This window comes from Pteropus medius, unplaced genomic scaffold (genome assembly GCF_902729225.1).
Source record: "Pteropus medius unplaced genomic scaffold, Ma_sr-lr_union100, whole genome shotgun sequence".
Classification (NCBI taxonomy): Eukaryota; Metazoa; Chordata; class Mammalia; order Chiroptera; family Pteropodidae; genus Pteropus; species Pteropus medius.
Genome location: NW_024349803.1, coordinates 20594244 through 20613422, shown reverse-complemented (window position 1 = coordinate 20613422; position 19179 = coordinate 20594244). Strand labels below are relative to the sequence as shown.

The window sequence follows — 19179 nt, the reverse complement described above, 5'->3', positions numbered from 1 at the left end:
TGCAAAGGCAGGGACACACCTGTTGCAATTAGTGACATATGCCAAGCACACACACAGTGCCAAACGCACACCTAATGAATGACTGCGGAGGATAAAGGACTTTTTTTAACTTCTTCCTGTGTCTTTACTCTTCAGTTTACTTATTTTTCTACTTATTAGATCCAGTTGGTCTTTTACTTTTCTGATCTGATTCTCCATTTAAAAATTCTCAGCTCATCTGAAAACAGCAACAGTATGAGACACACCCTGTCCTACCAGAACATAAGCTGTCTGCTATCTGCAGACACGTGACGACACAGGCTATCTGCTTCATGACTAAGAGCTCTGCATTTAGCAAGCGGGTGATGTCCCAGGCAGAACTCCAACTGCTTTCCATGCTCTGGGGAGAAAAGATCTTGGCAAAAAGCAGCCTTTCTGATGCTGGCTTCCTATAAGCAAGGGTCATGCCTCCCCGTGCTAGGAACTTGGCAGGCTGCACCCGCACATCCATATTGGGACGTCCCTCCAGAAGGGACATACTCACATACTTGGTCATTCAGAGATGGAGGCACTGAAGAGATCCTCCGCCTCATTTTGCAGGGACCAAGGCCCAAAGAGAGGTAATTCTCAACCACAGTCACACAGAACATGGTGAGAGGAGAAGGTGCTCAGGAACCAGAGGAAGACTAAGGCCAGAGTCACTCAGTCTTCCTAACACAGCCGGTAAACACTGCACACGCACACTGACATCAGCCTCTGGAACACCAGGAAGTGCAGCCCGAGAATATATCTCAGCTGAACTCAGCACTGGCCAGCTGACAGGAGCTGCCGAGGCTATTCTCCTAAGAGGTGAATAGTGGGAATGGCTAAGTCACTTAACTGTGCCAGTACCCACCACTCAGTGTAGTGCCCACCACCCAGTCTGAGCTCACTGTCCCAGACCGCAGTGAAACCCAACTCTGTAAAGAGAGTCGTTCCCAGAGCCTCGGCGAAGCCCCTGGCTCTCTGAACACATGCTCAGCAGCCACGGCATACAACGTGAGCAACGGACAGAGCTGCCAGGCAGCAGTTCCGTCCCTTAGTCCCAGACATTCCACCCCCGGGGGAGAGAAACAATCCAAGTGTGAGAACATGCAAAGCCAGGACACTGCTGTCCTGGAGTGTCACTCAGGCTGCCCTGTCCCTCTTCTCTAAGTAAAAGTTTGTGTTCCTCCCCCAAGAGCCACCAGCACCAGGGAAGAGTGCCCACGGTACCCTGGATACCCCCCACCGCCCCGACCAGGTGTACGCTCAGCACCTAACAGCACCATACGGGTGGCACTTCCACAGAAAGCTGGCTGGGGCTAGAGGAAGAATCTGAGCAGGAGACTCCACCAGGCTCCTGGCATACCTTTGAACAATGAAAGGACAGGGGAGCTGGCTGGGGGAGGAGCCAGCAGACCCCTGCATGTGCCAGCAGCCATGCCCATGCTTCCGCTCTGCTACACTGACGCGGGGTCTCTCCAGGGACAGGCAGAAGTAAAAAGTCACCATTTTCAGCAGCGCCTAACAGGTGGTATCCTTTGTGAACCAAAATACATAAAATCTGCCCTGGAGGCAGGTTTATTTAAAGTTTACTACATCAGTTAGCAAGGACATAACTAGGGAATCAAGACAGAGTTCAGCAAGACAGACACCCTGTCACCAACACTAATCCCTAGCTATATGCGACTGAAACACGTGCCCTGCATGAGTAGAGTCTATGCCCATGAGGCACAGGCCTTGTGACCCTACTCTGTCCTCTGTCCAGAGAGCGTTGGGTCCCTGGAACTAGAAGATTCCTCTGGAATCCTAGCCCTAGGAGCGAAGCAGCTCTGCTGCGTCCAGGCTGCCTCCTCAGAGCTAATAGGTGCACCCCCCACACACAGGAGGCTCAGTCAGTAAATGCGAGGAACAAATGCACGCGTGGCACCGACTCAACTCATAGTAAACGTAATGTTTCCTCATGTGCGTAAAAACAGAGACTGAAACGTTAAGATATCTTAACTAAAAACTCTGAAAGAACAGCCCCCTACTAGTGTTTACTTTCCAGGAATGAAGGAAAAGTTGTGAGATTCAACCCGTTATTAACCATACAAATGAGGTAGAGGCAGCCCACCCCACCGCTCCCAGGAAACCCCACTCTCCAACAGCTATGTTATCTAAAAATAATGCTTAAACTGTCACATTGCTACCATTTGCCACGGTAATTAAAACATTTAAGGAAAATGAGATTTTCTTTTAAAAACCAAACTAAAAATAATAAAATTCCATGTTCCTGTTTTAAATGGTTTTCAAAAGTCAAAAGCAAAAACTAAACTGAAACAACCACTTTCGGGTCCATCTAGGACAAAGCTTTTGTCCAGACACTCAGAAGTGTTAACTGTCAGTCTAACAGTGACATTCTGGAAGGTTACCCAATTTAAAACTGCTCCATCTGACGGCCAACAGGATGTGCTCAACACAATGGGAAACAATAGTGTGAAGTCATTGTTTATTTGGGCTCCGAATACCAAAAAGACAGGCCGATTCCTCTTTGAGTTAAAAACAGGCCTTTTTCACGTCTTGGAATAGGAAGAGGAAAGTGTTAAGCCAAGTCACTGGGGAAGATTCAAGGTGTCACCCTCAAATCACTGACAGCTCAGGAGGCAGGTGAGGTTTCCCCAACGTGAGGCAAGCTGCTGCCTGGCCTGTGCACTGCGGGACCATCACCAAAGCAGTGGGGGCAGCCCCGTCAGGACACCAGCAGCGAGCTGAGCAGTTCACCGAGGGAGTCAAGGGTCACATACGCAGCAAGAGATTTAAAAGTAAAAACATGTGGGAGAAAAAAATTACCACCTCTGAGAAGCAAGAGCTACACAGTCTATCAAACAGAAAAGCTACTTTGAACACTTTCGTCATTTGAAAAACTCTTGCAAATTCTCACTTATCACAGATACTAAAAGCAGAGGTCCAGGAAGGGCAGTGGTTTCTGCTGATGGTGGTTGGGTTTTTTCAACAAAGGCAGGAAGGAAGCAAAGGTTTAATACCTGGGTACAAACTCATTCAGGTATAACCCACCCTGGTGAAAGGGAAGAAAAACAAGGTTCAAAACCCAGGGCTAAACTCCACTGGACCGTGGTTTTTAACCTGGGTAGATTTTTAACATCTTATGTGATAAAACTCACTGAAAATCAGTTCCTTCTACACTCCAGTGAACTCCATATGCTGCTGTTAAACATTACTCACGACTAAACTGCACACTGAAAAATGGTTAAGATGGTAAATTTTATGTTATGTGCTTTTTCCATAATTAAAAATTTTTTTTGTAGTTAAGATGGTAAATTTTATGTCATTTTCCCACAATTATAAATAAATATGTTTTTAGAAAACATTACTCAGAGTCACACCAATTAGACTTCAGGAAAACATAAGGTTTAGGTCTAGTCTTTTCATCTTCGATGCCCAGGCAGGGCACTGAGGACAGAAAAGTGTACACTGAGCCTAAAGACAAGGCCCAGGTCTGTCCATCTGGCTGCAGCAGCTGGACCGGGAGGGGAGTGGAGGCGGGGGAGCAAGAGCGAGAGGTAGGCGGTCAGACTCAGCAGAATCCAAGTGGGAATGAATTACCACATCCGCTTACCCATGTGGCATCTAATAACCCAATTAAAGTAAATTACAATTATCTCAAGACAGCCCAACAATAATTAACACTTCAATGCGTATTTACAGACTCCCTACCCTGTGTTAGGTGTGAAGCTTTTTTTGTGATGCATGTCATCTTCCCAAATTTCACATAAAAACATTCAATTAAGACTTATATATATTATGAAATAAAACACAAGAGGTCATAAACTAAGTCCTTATATATTACAAACAGACATTTTCCAAGTAGGTGCTTACAGGGAACTGAAAGTTGCATTCTGACTCCCCAAACTCCCCTAGCTATGCAGCCACCTCCTCATCTCAGCAGAAAGGCAGAGGGGAACTACACTGTGAGGGAGGCCGGTCAATGTCTGTCCCTGCCAAGGCGGGATGAGAAGGGCTGCCTGGGGGCGGGGCGGGAGGGAGAAGAGGTCACTGCAGGGGTCTGGGCAGCACTGCTCTGCTACTGTCTCCCCCAGCAGCCATCGGAGTACAAGGAAAGAAAAGGTTTCCTCTAAATCCCAGAAATGATTAACTAAACACAAAAGCAGTAATCACCTGATTTCACACTTTGACGTTAAAAGCTAAGCTTTCTGATATATTTTACATTCTACTACAAAAGATTAAAAATAAGTGCTGTAGCTCAAAACTAATATGCTAATCTGACTTCGATGAATTAAATTTAGAAAAAGTGTGCTGACTGCTGGCCTTCCTGACCTACTTGGCTAATCAGACTCCAAAACTGGGGAGTGAGATGAAATGTCAGGGTGGCCCCAGCCACTCCCGGCTCCCTACTCAGGTCCCTCTCCCCAGCACATCCAGCAGCCTAACAATGTGGGCCTCAGAAGCCAAACAGGGGTGCCCCGGCTGCTGGTGACTGTGAGTTCCTGCACCTTCACTGTAAGGTACCACTGTACTGAATGCTTTTCTAGGCAAATACTTCAATTTTCAGTGTTTAAAGCTGTGACCTGCTTTTGGCCATATTCTCAAGGCTCAACCATCAAGAACATTTCAATCATGCCAGAAATTTACAGATCAACAAACCTCGTTTAAAGGACAAGACACAACTAGTATCCACTCCCTTTGCTCAGACTTTCTCCCTAGCAGAATTCCTTCCCTCCCACATATGGCTCTAATTGGCACTTCTACCTACCTCGGCCTTGCCACAGCTACAAAATCTAAATAATCGCAAACCTCCCTGGTAGGTTTTAGGGGTGTGCTTCCAAAGGCTGGAGGGAAGCAGCCAGAAGATGGCCTTGCAGACTTCTGGGAATGCTGTTCTGCAAAGCCACGCCTGACCTCATGCTTGCCTAGAGTGGCACCTGAGCGCGCCAGTTCCCAGTGAACTGGTGAAGGTAAAGCTCGCAGGCCAGATCCCATCAGCTCCCACATGGCTGGCCTTCCCCAGCAGAGGATGCTGGGCTGCTCAAGGACCATAGCACAAAGTTAGAGAACTGTGTCCAGTTCAGGCATCTCTACCCCAAGGAAGACAGAGAAAACCCATTACCACCGAGTGTCTTCCCTCCTCGACACTCCAGGAGATTCCTAGCCGCCCGCCTCTGCCACGGTGGAGTTAGACCAGGTTAACATGACTGAAGACATCTTTGTCCTCACCTCCCTCTGCCTCTACTTCCTCTTTCTACAGGCTTTGATCATTCCCTTGGCACAAAGGAACAGATGGGTCTCCACTCAGGAGTAATTATTTGGAAATTAATTCTTGCATTTTAGAATCCAAGGATTAAAAATTAAAAGCAAAAAGGAATCAGGGAAGGACAAACGCAAGACATCCTTGTCTTACCAAAAGGGTGTGGCTATAATTTACATATTCCCAAGAATGGGGAGAAAGGAAGTATTTTTCAGTGGCAGCCAGAATCCCGATGCATAGAAGGTATTGGTTTTTTTCCAAACAGAGCTGGGATCTGAATTTCCAAGCTGAGACACTTTCAGGCACGAATGGGCTCCCACAGCCCATGTGGACAGAGATCGCACCAGCCCACAGCTTAATTCTTCAGTTGCTTTATCTTCATTTCCCATCAATCTTCAGCTGGCTTCTAACTCGAGCACATAGGTGCCCTGCCCTTCCCAGTCTCTATGTAAATCATTCTTGCTGGGAGCTAACTATTTAAAGGACCTCTTTTGTACATGGAAAATTTATTTTATGTCTTCTCTTTGTAGAAAATTGCCCAATGAATCTTAAAAGTTCTGTGGGCCTGCGAACAGACCTAATCACGGGTCAGGAAGCTCCGCTTTGCATTTACCTCACGCAGAGATAAGGGTGACACTGTGAGGAATTTCATGGCAACACAGTCCTCCCCACAAGCGTCCTCTCAGAGCCTTGGGGATAGCCACCGCCTGACCTCTCAGAACTTCCCTGGCCAGTAAAATGACAGGAAGGCAGAGAGGTCACAGGCAAAAGACAGCATGAGTACACTACACAGAGCTGTGATTCTATCTTCCCAGACTAAGCTGCCCTGTAGAGCTTGACTGATAGAACAGGATTTGGCCTCTGTCCCTGTATCTGTCCCTCTACCTGGCTGTCACTCGAGAAGATTCTGTATAGGAGAGTGGGAGATGCAGAGACAAGACAGTCAGGGTGGCAACCCACAGGGACCGGGGAGGATGCCCCCGCACCCTCACCAACTTGTCCATCCTCATACGGTGAGACAGGCTGGGCTTGAAATATTTCTTACCTGGTTGAGAAAACAGTCACAGAAACAGTAGTCTTCACTCACCCTTTGTAGATCCCTCTGTAGAATCCCTTCTGGGATCTGGCTGACTGTTACAACCCAAGCAGGTGTCCTACCATCAACCTATCTCATAACTGGCGAGGGAGCAAACAGCGAGCCACAGGCGCCTGGGAGATGCTTCTCATCCCAAGGGAGGGAGAGCCCTCCGGTCCTCTGCCAGCCATAGACCATTACCAGCTATATTCGGCAAATGATTAGAGAAAATCCAGACTTCTTTGGGACAAGAACTAAAAATACAGCAAATTCGCTAGTTATCACTAACATTTATCTAGAGAGCTGGAGACTTTTTTTTAATCAAGCTATCTTTATAAACTCATAATTCACAGGCACCTCAAAAAATCACTTCAACTCTCCCTTGCATTAGGGCTAAGGAGCAGGAAGTCACCTGACACACTCTTGACACCAGAGTCTCCACCTCTCACACCACAAGGTTTAGTGTGGCTGTGAACTTGAGCAGCGGCTTCTGGGAGGGTCAGCTCTGCAAAGTAAACAACTGCAGTTAATTCAAAGTCAGCCAGTTGAAAGTTTACAGATGTTTTTCAAAATACTTGCAATGCATCCAGGGATCTGAGTTATCTTTTGCTTTTATAGACTAACCACTAAGTATTAAATTTAACACTGGTCATGGGGCCAAGGAAGTGACAAGGCCTCCAGGGGCATTTGAGACTCGGCAAGCGCCTCACATAAGACCAGTGTGCACCTGTCTGGTACTGGGTACTTCCCTGAGCCTCATGTTCTGCTGGGTGATGCTGCAGCACCTGGGCACCAAGACCCGTCAATGGCGAGTACACCGCACTTGTCATGGGCCTAGACACAGGAGGCTTTATAGAAATCATTTCTAAAACATTCTGAAGGAGAGTGAACATGTTCTAACTCCATCTACCCTTCGACAGGAAAGCAATGGGCCTGCCCAACAGAATCTCAGCTGTGGCTGTCCTCTGGGTATGGGACAGGCGAGAGGTCGGTGACTATCAGAGATCTCAGCACACCAGGGAGCAGAGCGACAGCAGGACAGCAGGTACAACAGAGCAATAACGATTTTTTTTTTTTGCAAACAGGATTTAAAAAGAAAATTATTTTACCACAAAGCAAGTCTGTTCTCAGAAACCTTGTTTTCTAGGCAAAGATGGAATGAAATAACACCAGCTACAATGATCAGCAGCATGAACGGAGATAACAGGCAAATGGCAAATTAAATAATGATACATGGTGTTTGTCTCAGTCTTTGGAGAAAAGACACTGGATAAATATTACGAAAATACCTACTGTTTGCTTCTGCAATAATTGCTTTTCTATTTCCATAAGCTCCTTGCTCTAACAAAGAGACACACAATAGGAATTATATATTTCCTTAATGATTTTTATTCACAAATTTTGACCACCTACTCAGTATCAGACACCATCCTACCTTCCCCCATCTACTCTTTAATTCCAACTAGATTCTATGTGTGTTTCAATCTCTCCACAAATGGAGAACATCATAAAAATGAAAATGTTGGCCATTATTTAGAGGATTAAGGTCTCAAGAAACACAAGCTTATCTTGTTTCTCAATAAAAACTTTCCCTACTAGATTGGGTGTCCCCTGAGGGCTCAAACAGGGTCAAATTTGCCTGGGTCCTGGGCTCAGGCTGGATCAACGGGGGCTAGACAGCAGGGCCTGGCCAGGGTGGAAAACTATAGGTCAGCAGCAGTCAGGGAAAGCCAAGGCCCCAGAGTGCGACCTTCACTCCCCAGTCTTCCACCCCAGAGCACTGGGAGGGGAGGGCGCAGGAGGGTCCATGCAGACACCTGCTTTCCCTTGGCCTTCCCTGGGAGATGGGCCCACTGTCACCACCCAAAGATGTGGGCTAAGACCTAGCCTTCCAGTCAAGTTCAAATAGGTCAAAGACCAGAGAGAGTGTACACTGGCCTCTGGTCACTCTGCTGTGGGCTCCACTTTTCCACAAGCTGGGATGCTGCATCACTGCCCAGCGCAGAGATGTCTTACTGAACCCTCAGTCTGCTTCTCTTCAGAACTAGGTTCCCATCCCTGCTCCTCTGAGGCTGCCCTACCTTCTTCGCCAGTCTAGTCCAGGAGTGCTCTTCCTTCTAGCCAAGCAGGCCATTGAGCCCACTCCACAGCACGCGGTCCTGAACGCAGAGCTGCAGGTATTCGACAGCACGATCGTCTCCACTTAACCTGCAAAGCTGACTCCTACTCCATCCACCCAATCAATGGAAAAATGCTCAGCAAATACTTGGTGAGTTGACACATATCGATGTTTTCCCTCAAATGTGGCACTATACATACCCAAGTTCATTCCTTGCCTTTGCTTTATCACTTCAAAACGAGCTAGACATTTTCAGTGCCAGGCATGAGAATTCCCAGGAAGGGGGAAGCAGAAGGCACCCCTTTCTGATGCACTGGCCACCCAAACCACTTAAGGCTTGCTTCCACATGAACACCTTCCTTGAAGGAGCTTTGGTCTGTTTAATGGGTAGGTTTATGGGCACCTTCTGCCCAGTTCTGCCTCTGTGAGTCAGGCTAGGTTTCTTACTTCGACTACGGATACAAGGTCCGCTAAGCTCTGGAGCAGTGGCTCTAGACTCTGGCTGTCCATTAGTTATCTAGGCAAGGGACTTAGGAAGCTGATGCCTGAGTCCTGCCCCAGAGATTCTCATGTCATTGAGTGAGGGCGCAGATTCCAACCAACTGTAAACCCTGCTCTAAAAGACACAGCAGCTCTGAAGCAAAACGGGAGGTGGACAGCGTGCTTCGGGGCCCAGTCTACAAGGACAGCAGGTACCGAAGGAAGTGACAACTGGCGTGCAGCTGAGGAAAAGGGCTCGAAAATGCAGGGACTTACCTTCGATCCAACATACCCGATCAGTCCCACCAGGGCAAGGATACCTGTACTGAAATTCTCACCCGAGCCTCAGACCCACAGTCCCTGATTCTCTACAACGTTTCTCCCAGATGTCCTGGCCCCATCACAAAATACATCAGTGCCACTCAGAGTCAGCACTCGCACCTCATGGAACACCCAGGAGCAACACTGGAGTTCTCCCTCCCGTCTTCCTGGCCCCAGCCCTTCTCGGGTGGGAGCGGCTGTGGCAGTCCCTGGCTCCACTCCGACTGGGGCATGAGCCCAGGCATCTGAAGTTGGCCTCCAGGTGGTGCTCACACTTGTTTTCTCATCAGTGAATTGGCAACCATGCTGTCACTGACCCCACAGGTCCGCTATCAGGAAGGTGATATTTCAGCCATTCAGCCCAATGCCTGCACAGACTAAGCACTCCATAGAGACTGTCTCTTTCAATGACTATGGTTTACCCTGCACTCAACGGCCATAACGAGGAGTATCATGTTCTGGATGCTGCAATCCTTTAAGACAGAGACCCTGGATAACAGCGACCCTGCTGAACAGCTAATGCCTCCTTTATGACGTGGAAAATATGAGGTCCACACCAACTAAGAGGCAGAGCCAGGACATGAAGCCGGTTCACCAGGTAACTTGCTCGAGCCACAACTGCCATCCCATAGTCCTTGTGTTCCAGGCAGCTCATGACAACTGTCTATGGATCGGGTCTACTCTCACTGCCTGGCTCACAAAAAAGTACTCACAAGCATCTGTTAACTACCTCTCACCCTCTGGCTCCCCACCCGCTAAATGCCGCTTCTTCAGGAAACCTGCCCAACTCGGCCCTCCATTATCCGATTAGCTCTCCATTATGCCTTTCCTTCGCCACTAAAGTCTCAGAATAGTGACAGCAGGAGCCAGATCTGATTTGCTCACATAGTCTAACGACGGCACACGGAGGACACAGGTCAGACCCACATCTTCCCATGGCCCGCGCACCCACCCGAGGGAAAGCTATGTCAAAGACCACCTCAAACACAAGGGCACCCTGCTCCACTGCCTCGAGGGATAATGTGCCCTGACTTCAAAGCTCTGACAACAGAGTCATGGGCACTGCCTCATGGAGCCGGGCTTCGTGCAGTCCACAGCCCAGAGCAAGGGTCCCTGGCATTGACATGCAAGTATATCCTTCCTCTTTAGAAATCAGCTCAATGGTTCTGAGAATTTCTCTACCAATTAAGTAGAAATAAATTCTTTGAGCAGGCAGGGTCTCCTTTTATTTTGCTGCTAAAGTCCATCTTTCTCTGCTAATATCTGTGTCATCTGTTTCACTTATAACAAAAGAACTGGACACTCGTGAAACCCCTTTATTCAATGGCAACATGGTTAAGTAACTGAATACAAAATTATACTTATTTTAAAAGACTTTCAATAAATAAAAATACGTGACACGCATCTGTATCTTGGTTTCTAAGTGCCACTTCAACTAAAAGGAATCAAAGCTCCTTGTAGAAAAGGCTGATGCCAGGATGGGGCATGGTGCCTAGAATATCTCACTGCACCAAAAAGTCAGGAGTGCTCAAACAATGTTTGGGACATGTCAAAAGAACACAGAAGCCAGCCTGAGAGGGCTCACAGTGGCCACAAGTGGGACACTCTGGGCTTCAAAATGAATAATGACTAGAATAATCACAAGTTGATTGAACAAGTTATCAGTAAGAACTAACATAAATAAACCAATGAATAATTAGGGAAGAAAACTCTTCTTAGAGTAAGATGACACCTAATACAGATGGAATAGGTCTTAAAAGTATCACTAGATGCTGAAAGTGGAGGGTCAAAGTTTGAAGAGGAACAGGATATTTACAAAGCCTCAAAGTGTCTCCTCATAAATTATTTATTAATTGCAATGGGAAAAACGGCAACTTTACAACAGAGAAACTGCTAGGCACCTCCTTAACCAGAGCTGATCTTGAGAACAAACCAGGACAAACCAGTATCTCATGCCAACTCACATGGGGCTATCAAATATGCTACTGCGACAACAGAGGCTATCTGGATATGGACTGTAGATCAGATGATATACCAATGTTAAATTTCCTCATATTGATAGACGTACTGTGGTTACATAAGAGAATGTTTTTGTTCTTAGGAAATACACAATTAAGTATTTAGAAATAAAGGGGTATAATGTTTGCCAATTACTCATAGATAGTTCAGCAGAAAAAATATAGAAAGAAAAGAATAGATAGAAAAGCAAGAATGACAAAGTGAACAAAGAAAAATGTAACAAATGGTGACTCGAGTATTTAAGAATAGTAAAATTCCTTTTACTATTCTTGAAATTATTCTGTAAGCTTGAAGTTAACGAAAATATAAAATAGAAAGAAAATAAGTGGTAGGAAAAAGGAACATGGGGCACGGTCTGCCTCTCCTCTCAGGACCTCAATTCTTCCCTGGTGAGCAGGGATTCCCATCAACAGCTGTGAGGCAAAGTCAGCCGATGACTCTGTAAATAAACTGTGACAGCCTACGTGACCCTAACCCCACTACTTACACCTCACGCCCAGCACTTGCTCAACTAGCATTCTAGGCACAAAACCCCCAGACTGCATGATTCAAAACACTGAGCCTGCCACGCCCACAAGCCCTCCAAGTTTGTAAGGAGAAACGAGAGCATTTTAAAAGCATTTTCCTCCAGAAACACTACAAAGACAAAATACACAAAAAAAGAACATTGTTTTTAAAAGTGATGGGTTATAATGGAAGAAAATGTTAAACACTGGGGCCTGAAATTACTACACTGGCTATGTTTGCTTAAGATTAAAAATAGTTTCATTTTCCCTTCCCAGGAACTGTCCCTCCTAGAGGAAAACACACCAACCAGACCATCACCAAGTTCGGATGTCCCAGAGCTAACGCAGATCCAGCAGCCTGAAGCCAGGGTTTCTCTCAGATTCCCAGTCACGACTCAGAAGATACACATTAAGCCTCACAATGATGCCATCAGCTGTCTGGTCCTTACCTTACCCACCGAAATATGTGACTTTTCTCTTACTTTCACTAAATTGAGTTACCGTCAAACTCCTTCATTTAATGACATGAGGTAGAAGAGGAAGGAAGGTGAGAGACAGGGTGAAACAGCAGGAGATGGCCGTTTGTCCCTCTCATACTGTTTGATTAATGGCCTGGTGGGCGGCGGGGTCATAATTCAAACTGGGAGTGATGGTACGTCATAGTTAGGCGGCATGAGAATGTGGGAGGGTGAGTATCCAGACGACTTATGAATCAAAACATGGTCCTGTGTTTTTCTACTCAAACTTGACTACCTCAGAGGAAAATTGCTATGGAGAATTTATGGGCTAATTATTCCAAGTAATAAGGTATCCGTGGGGTTCTTTGTTCCTATTGTTGCTTTCCTAGACCAATCCTCCCGGCTCGCCCTAGAACTCTGGGCTCAGCGCAGTGGGAAAACAGATGTGAGCGCTGAGCACAAGGAGGACAAAGCTGGGGGCTCCTGAGTCTAATCTTTATACTGCAGCCTTGCTATTCTGAAAAATTTCAACCTTTCCAAGGAGTCTATGTTTGATGCCTGTTGTCCTTCAACAGAGGGGGAGGGCTGGGGAGGAATGCTGGATCCAGCTGTCCTGGAGGTGGCACCCACCAGACTCTTGGGGCACTGGGGAAAGAAGCATCTATGCCAGGCCAGTGTAGCCAACTGGGACAGGCAGCCGTGTGCCTAAGAACAGAATACTGACCAATCTACTCTCATCTTTCTTCCAGATCAGCCTAACTTGCACACATGAACAATAGCCCAACAGAAAGCGGTGCCCACAATAGCGACTGATGTTCCTAAGACGACCCTCCCAACTCTATATATACCAAGCTGGTTCCTGGTTCAAAAGCTTCCTGGAAAAACCAGGTGACCTAAGCAACTCCACCAAGATGAGGAGTAACAGGACTGGGAGCCACATCCCACCATACGGACCATGATACAAACTCCCGGAAAAGAACACTAGGGCCTGAAAGATGGAGCATGAAGCCCCTCAGCAGATGTTGTGGTTACATCACCTTCTAGAGATACGCATGATAAACTATTGATGGACGAAATGACAGGTCTGAGACATGCTTCAAAATAACATGGGGTAGGGCAGTGGTTGAGAGTATGAATGGGCCAAGAGTGGCCACTGGTTGGTGGTGTCGGGGCTGGTAACAGGCACATGGGATCCACTGCACTAGTCTGTCTTTGGGTGTGCTTGAAATTCTCCCTAACAAAAAGTTCAAAAATAAAACACAACAAGAGGCACATAAACAAAGTCCCCACTAATTAAAACATCAAATATATCTCCCAATTCACTCTTAGGTATATACCCAGAAAACATGGACAAAAACATTCATGTCAGTATCATTCACGATGGTCAAAACCTGGAACAACCCAAATGTCGAAAACAGGAAAAGCAGTAAACTGGTATATTTACATGAGAAATCTAAACAACAACAAAAGAGAACAAATCACTACATAGAACGACCTGGATGTCAGAGACATGAGAGTAAATGCATTGAGTTGCAATGTACATTTACATATTTTGATATATGTAAATTATACTTCGATTTTTAAAAAAATAGCGAGGTCAAAAAAATCAAACACTACTAGTTATCAGGGGATTCAGTGAAACATCTTTATTTATAAAAGAGTAGATTTTTAAAGGCTAAAGAATAAGAAAACTCAGCTCTGGCCTGGGATCATTTTGATCGGGGTTTGCTAACCTGCCTGCTACCTGCCAATACCTGAGGTGAGAGCAGGAACTCCCTCTATTGACCCCGACTGCTAGCTGATCACAAACATCAAAGAACACCAGAGCAGCCAACACCAGAAAACACGGTTTTAACTTCCGCTTCACCTCCTAAGCAGCTAGCCATGCTTGTGGTCTTGACTTCACCAAATTCTGAGAAATTCAGGTTTCAGTGCAGTGGTTGAGATCTCTCACACAGGAGATTCAGCACTCCCCTCACTGCCATGCCTGCTGCTGGCCACCTGACACTCCCTGGGGCAGCTCCCAGCAGTGCCCAGCAGCCTCGCCAGCCCTCCTCCAGCACACCCCACGCCTCCCTGAGTCTGGAATTCCTTACATTCTCCTCCTTAAAGGACGGTCCTCACAAAACTTGGATTCAAAACAAGAAAACAAAAACTGGTCTAACTCCTTGGACCTAAGTAACCTTAGAGGACATACAAGATGCAAAAAAATCTGAATTTACTTGGCTTCGAAATTATTTAGGTATAAAATAAATGAAAATTTAAATATATGAAATAACAACACAGCAAACAAAAACACCACAAGCACCTGCTAAGTGAACCAGCACTGGGGAAAGGCCAGATAAATCCTGGTACATTACATGACACCTCTTCTCCTGGGCAAGCCCCACCTGGACAAAAGGCTTGGTATATACACAGGTAAAGGCCTGTCATCAGCACAGCCCTTCCCCACTAGATCCTCACAGCAACAGTGGATGCAGCAGCTCTGTCTCTGAGGTAAGCACAGTCACCAGACATAGGCTTCGGCTGCCCATCAAATTCTGGGGTAAACTGGAGTGAGGCTTGAACACAAGAAAGCCACAACCAGCTGACAAGTTCCTGGGCCTCGGGCCTGGGCCTACTGTCACACTGAAGCAATACTGTGGCCCTCCACACGCCCACATCTTCAGCCACCTGCCAGCATGGCAGCAGCACTGGCAGCTGCTACACCTCCCTATTCTGTAAGGCAAGCCTCTATCCCAGAGCTTGAGATGGAGCAGGGAGGGCACAACCACAGCCCACAGAACCTTCCACTATCCACCCAGCCCACCCTGCCGGATGGTGCAGACACAGGGAAAGACTAGATTCCAGCTAAGCCCTACTCACTTCTCCATTTCCCTACTGCTCAAGTTGTGCCCTACACGGAGAAGCGGGAAAATCTTCTAAAATAGCTTTCAAACACAGAGAAAATCTGTAAAACACAATACTCCTAAGACAGAGTTTTTTTAGGCAACCATTTAAATCGTCAGACCAACAACTTCATTTTACAGATGGATAAACTGAGGCTTCCATAGTCCCCCAGGCGGTGAGCAATCAAGCAGGACAAGAATCCCTCCTAAGCCTCAAACAACCTTTCTCCTATCAGAACGCAGAAAGAAAGGAAGTTGAAGAGAGGGGACGAGATAAGGGATAGATAATGAGACAAGGGAGTTGAGAATCAGGAGAGAGAACAATGTGAAGGAAGTAGGGAGGGTCCGAGAGGGGGAGAGCACTGTGAACCCATCACAGAGAACTGAGCAAGAGGAGACATCTGGGCTTTTCCTTGCTGGGAGGCTGGCGAGACTAGTTTGACAAGGACTAAAGAGCCACCAAGAGGCTGAGCTGGGCTGAGCTGAGATGTGGTGCTCTGGGTACCTGCTCTAAGCAAAGTGTGGAACGATGGGAAAGCAGCACTCTGGAAGAAAGACCCAAACCACCCAGCCTTGTCAAATGGACGGAGCCTGAAGCTGATCAAGCCTCGGGATCCAGCTGTCAATTCACAGAAAATAAGGAGAACAGCTGAACTGCACCCTGAGACACAATCTGCTCCATCCGGACTGTAGGAGACTCCATAGGTCTAAGGGCCCAGGTTCTTCAGCAGGTAACTGTGAGGAAGGAGGATTGAGGGGGGGAACCGTAAAGAGATTTAAAGGATATACCGAGTTTATAAATGGACAAAACTAGGGAGACCACTTAGGAAGACCAGGTGCCGTAGGCGTAAAAAATAAAAAATAAGGAATTGTAAGCTGACAAGGTCCTTGCAATCTGTGAGGTCATCCAAAGGTTGCCTTGCCTAAAAAATAAAATAAAATAAAAGTAAATAAAGGAAGTAAATAAAATAAAATGGACAAAACTATACAGTGCCTAAGAATGCACATTTGGGAGCTAAAATCATAAAGAAACTTAAAGAAATGGATATAGGAAGACAGGATGGGGGTCATTTTTAGAAGGAAGGAGGGGGCTGTGGCAGGGATGGGGCCCACGGAAAGGCCTCTTCTGGGGCCAACGAAGCTATTTCTTGACCTTCTAATTCACTAAACTATACTTTTTTTTGAGGGGGAGTGTCTTGTTTGTGTTTTATTTTATACTAGTAAAGTCTTTTTAAGGTCTAAAAATATATTTTTTAAAATTAGATGAACTAAACATAAACCCAGCCCTGGAGACTTTGCAAAGCAGCACGCGCAGGAAAAGAACTCAGCCAGGAATGGTGAACAAGAGGGTGGCCCCGCAGTCCACTGGGTGGGTGCCTCTCTTTGATTCTGGGGTTCAGCATTAAGAACCCCCAATGGCCTGGTCCTGTGCCCACCCGCATGATTCCTTTATCCATCTTTCAACTGGTTCCCAGAGATAGAGGAAAAGCATTTTTTTTTTTAAACTGGGTGCCCCCAAATCCCAATGTGTCCCCTTTAGTCATTACTGTCTCCAGTGCAGACTTTCCCGACTCCCACACCCTGAAGGGTTTTAACTTGCTCCCCGGGTTAAGTGCACACACGGCCTCTTAGGCTCCAGCATTCCGCAACTCTGGGCTAGTCCCACCTCACCGCCTCCGCTTCTGTCCAGAGGCTGGCGCTCTACCCACCACAACTCCATCATCTCAGGACTGGCCAGAGTCTCTATACCCACCACCTATCCCAACCACTAGCTGAGTTGGCCCCACTGTGGCCTCAAGTCCCACCCTTCACTATCCCCAGCCAGTAACCCCTTGCCTCCTATCTCTTCCAGCTGACTTGGGGATTAACAGAGCAAACCCAGCAAAGTTCCTCCACTCACTGAGTTATCTTCTCCCACCGCTCCCCTTTCCAGAGTTCACCTTCTCTAATCCCCCTCCCATCTCTTCCTGCAATTATCCCCCAAAGTCCATTCCCCCACCCCATACACCCTCATCCAAATCATCATTAAATTAAAAAGGTTGCCATGATTTACTCTGACCAGTCCCTGAAAACCCCTCTTGCAGGCCCCACCAGAATCACCTAAGGCATGGCATCAGAGACAGAAAATGGCTCGATAGGTCACAGACACATTTGTGTGCAACCAAATGTCAGCTTGGCTTTGAAAATCATCTAGAACTGCCTACCAGCTCTCCTAGATCCTCTCCCTGACCCTTCACCTCGCCCCCTCCCCACTCCTCCTTAGGATGAATCAGAGGCACAGTGCCTGTGGTCACTTGCCAAGGGCGGGACCCTCGGCCTCTCCAAACCACACTTTCTTCTGAAAAATACCAACTGAAGTAAATTAATATTCACTCCTCCCCCCTCTTTTGCCTGATCAGGGCAGGGGCAGGGCCCATACCCATCTCATCCATCACCAGTTAGCAAAGTGCCTAGGACATGACAGTGACTCAAAAACTATCTGATGAATGAACAAAAAACTGACACCCAATGCCAACAGGGCCTGCCCACTGGGTGTCAGCTGACAATCCCCTCCTTAGTCCACAGGCGAGCCTAACTTGGAAGGCTGCTTAATAGTCAGTATCTAATCTTTAACACTTCCTTGATCAAATTCCTTTTTTCTTTAATTTTTTCCAATTAGAAATACAGATTCATTAGGTGGGCTAATGCATGAAAAGCACTTAGAAAAGGACCTGACAATTTAAAAAAATATATATATACACATACACACAAAAAGTACAATCTTAATCCAGTCACCCATAACCTCTCACGCGTGTAACGTTTCTGTGCATCGGACAACCTACATGAGCAGAAGAGCGAGGGAACAGGGACATCACTACGTGCGCCACCAGGTCCGGCTTTTTCCACCCCAGATCCAAGTCTGAAACAAAACTGCCAAGGTCAATAATCTCCCCCCAATGACAAGGAGTCTGGAGTCCCTGCAACAGAAACAACCTGCTTCCACACCAGGGTTTGTCTGTTCTACTGAGAATTGGCTCCCATCCAGCGCCCTCCTCCGGACGGACGCCTGTTCTACACTGCCCAGGACCACTTGGGCTGGGATACGCCCTAGGGGCCCCGCTTCCTCTCTGCCCTATCAGAGGGTTTCCGGGGAGCATTTAGAGCTTTATTTTAAGCTCCTCTCTGCTGGTAAGGTGTCATTTTCTTATCTGGTACTAGCCAACTGCCCTACTCTCATTGGCCTCTAACACGAAGTTCAAAAATCAAATGCCTCCATTATCTGGAAATCACCTGGAAACCAGAGGCAGCTCCCCACACCCTCGCAACACAGAATCAAAAGAGTGTCTTTGTCACCTGGAGGCCAGAATCCAATTTCTGTCTTTAGGACAATTGTTCTCTGCTCAGAGTTTGGGCTCAGTGCCTGTACCCTCATCCTCCTCACACCCCGAAGCTCTGTGCTCCATGTGTCCCTTCAAGAGTCAAGGAAGCCCCAAACAGTTCAGGTTTCCAGGGCGGATGCTGACCTTACAGAGCAAGGTTCAGGCGTTCCATATTAAGTTCATCCTATTAACGGCAACAACAAAAAATCTTAAGATTCTTGTTCTAAAGAGTTCCGACCCTATAGCTCAGCTGAATTACATGTCCCAGGAAAAGAATCTGCTGCCACCCAACATTCGACCAGGCGCACTCACTCACTCCAGGTCTCTTAAAATGCATCTGTTGGCTGAAAAGTCAAAGCTTTGTATAAGTTTTCCAGTTAGAAAATCAGAGGGCCACATGGGGAAAAAAATAAGTGTATGTGTCACCATGTGAAAGCCAAGAGCTTTTCACACCAGGCATGTACTGCTGTTAATAACTCAAACATAAACAAACATTTTTCAAAAAAAGAAAACGAAGCACTTCCAGTCATTGAACTCACATGGCAACACTGCCTATCCATCGGTCTGCGCTCCTCCCACTTACGTGCTGAGGTGCAAGAAAGCAAACCTGGGCACACCAGAGACTCTCCAAAGAAATTCCTTAAAAATCAAAACACAGACCTTCGTCCTCAAACTATTTTAGTCCTTT

General features: G+C 46.8%; 1 protein-coding gene across 10 annotated transcripts in view; it reads right to left on the bottom strand.

Moving 5' to 3' along the window:
• DAG1 (dystroglycan 1) overlaps window positions 1-19179 on the bottom strand; it is a 54677-nt gene that overhangs the window by 25230 nt on the left and 10268 nt on the right. The window contains exon 2 of one of the 10 annotated variants that reach the window (XM_039837747.1): window positions 6754-6846. The exons of the other annotated variants lie outside the window; for them this stretch is intronic. The gene's annotated coding sequence lies outside the window, so the exon portion shown is untranslated. The remainder of the gene's footprint in view (window positions 1-6753; window positions 6847-19179) is intronic. 10 annotated transcript variants of the gene reach the window in all.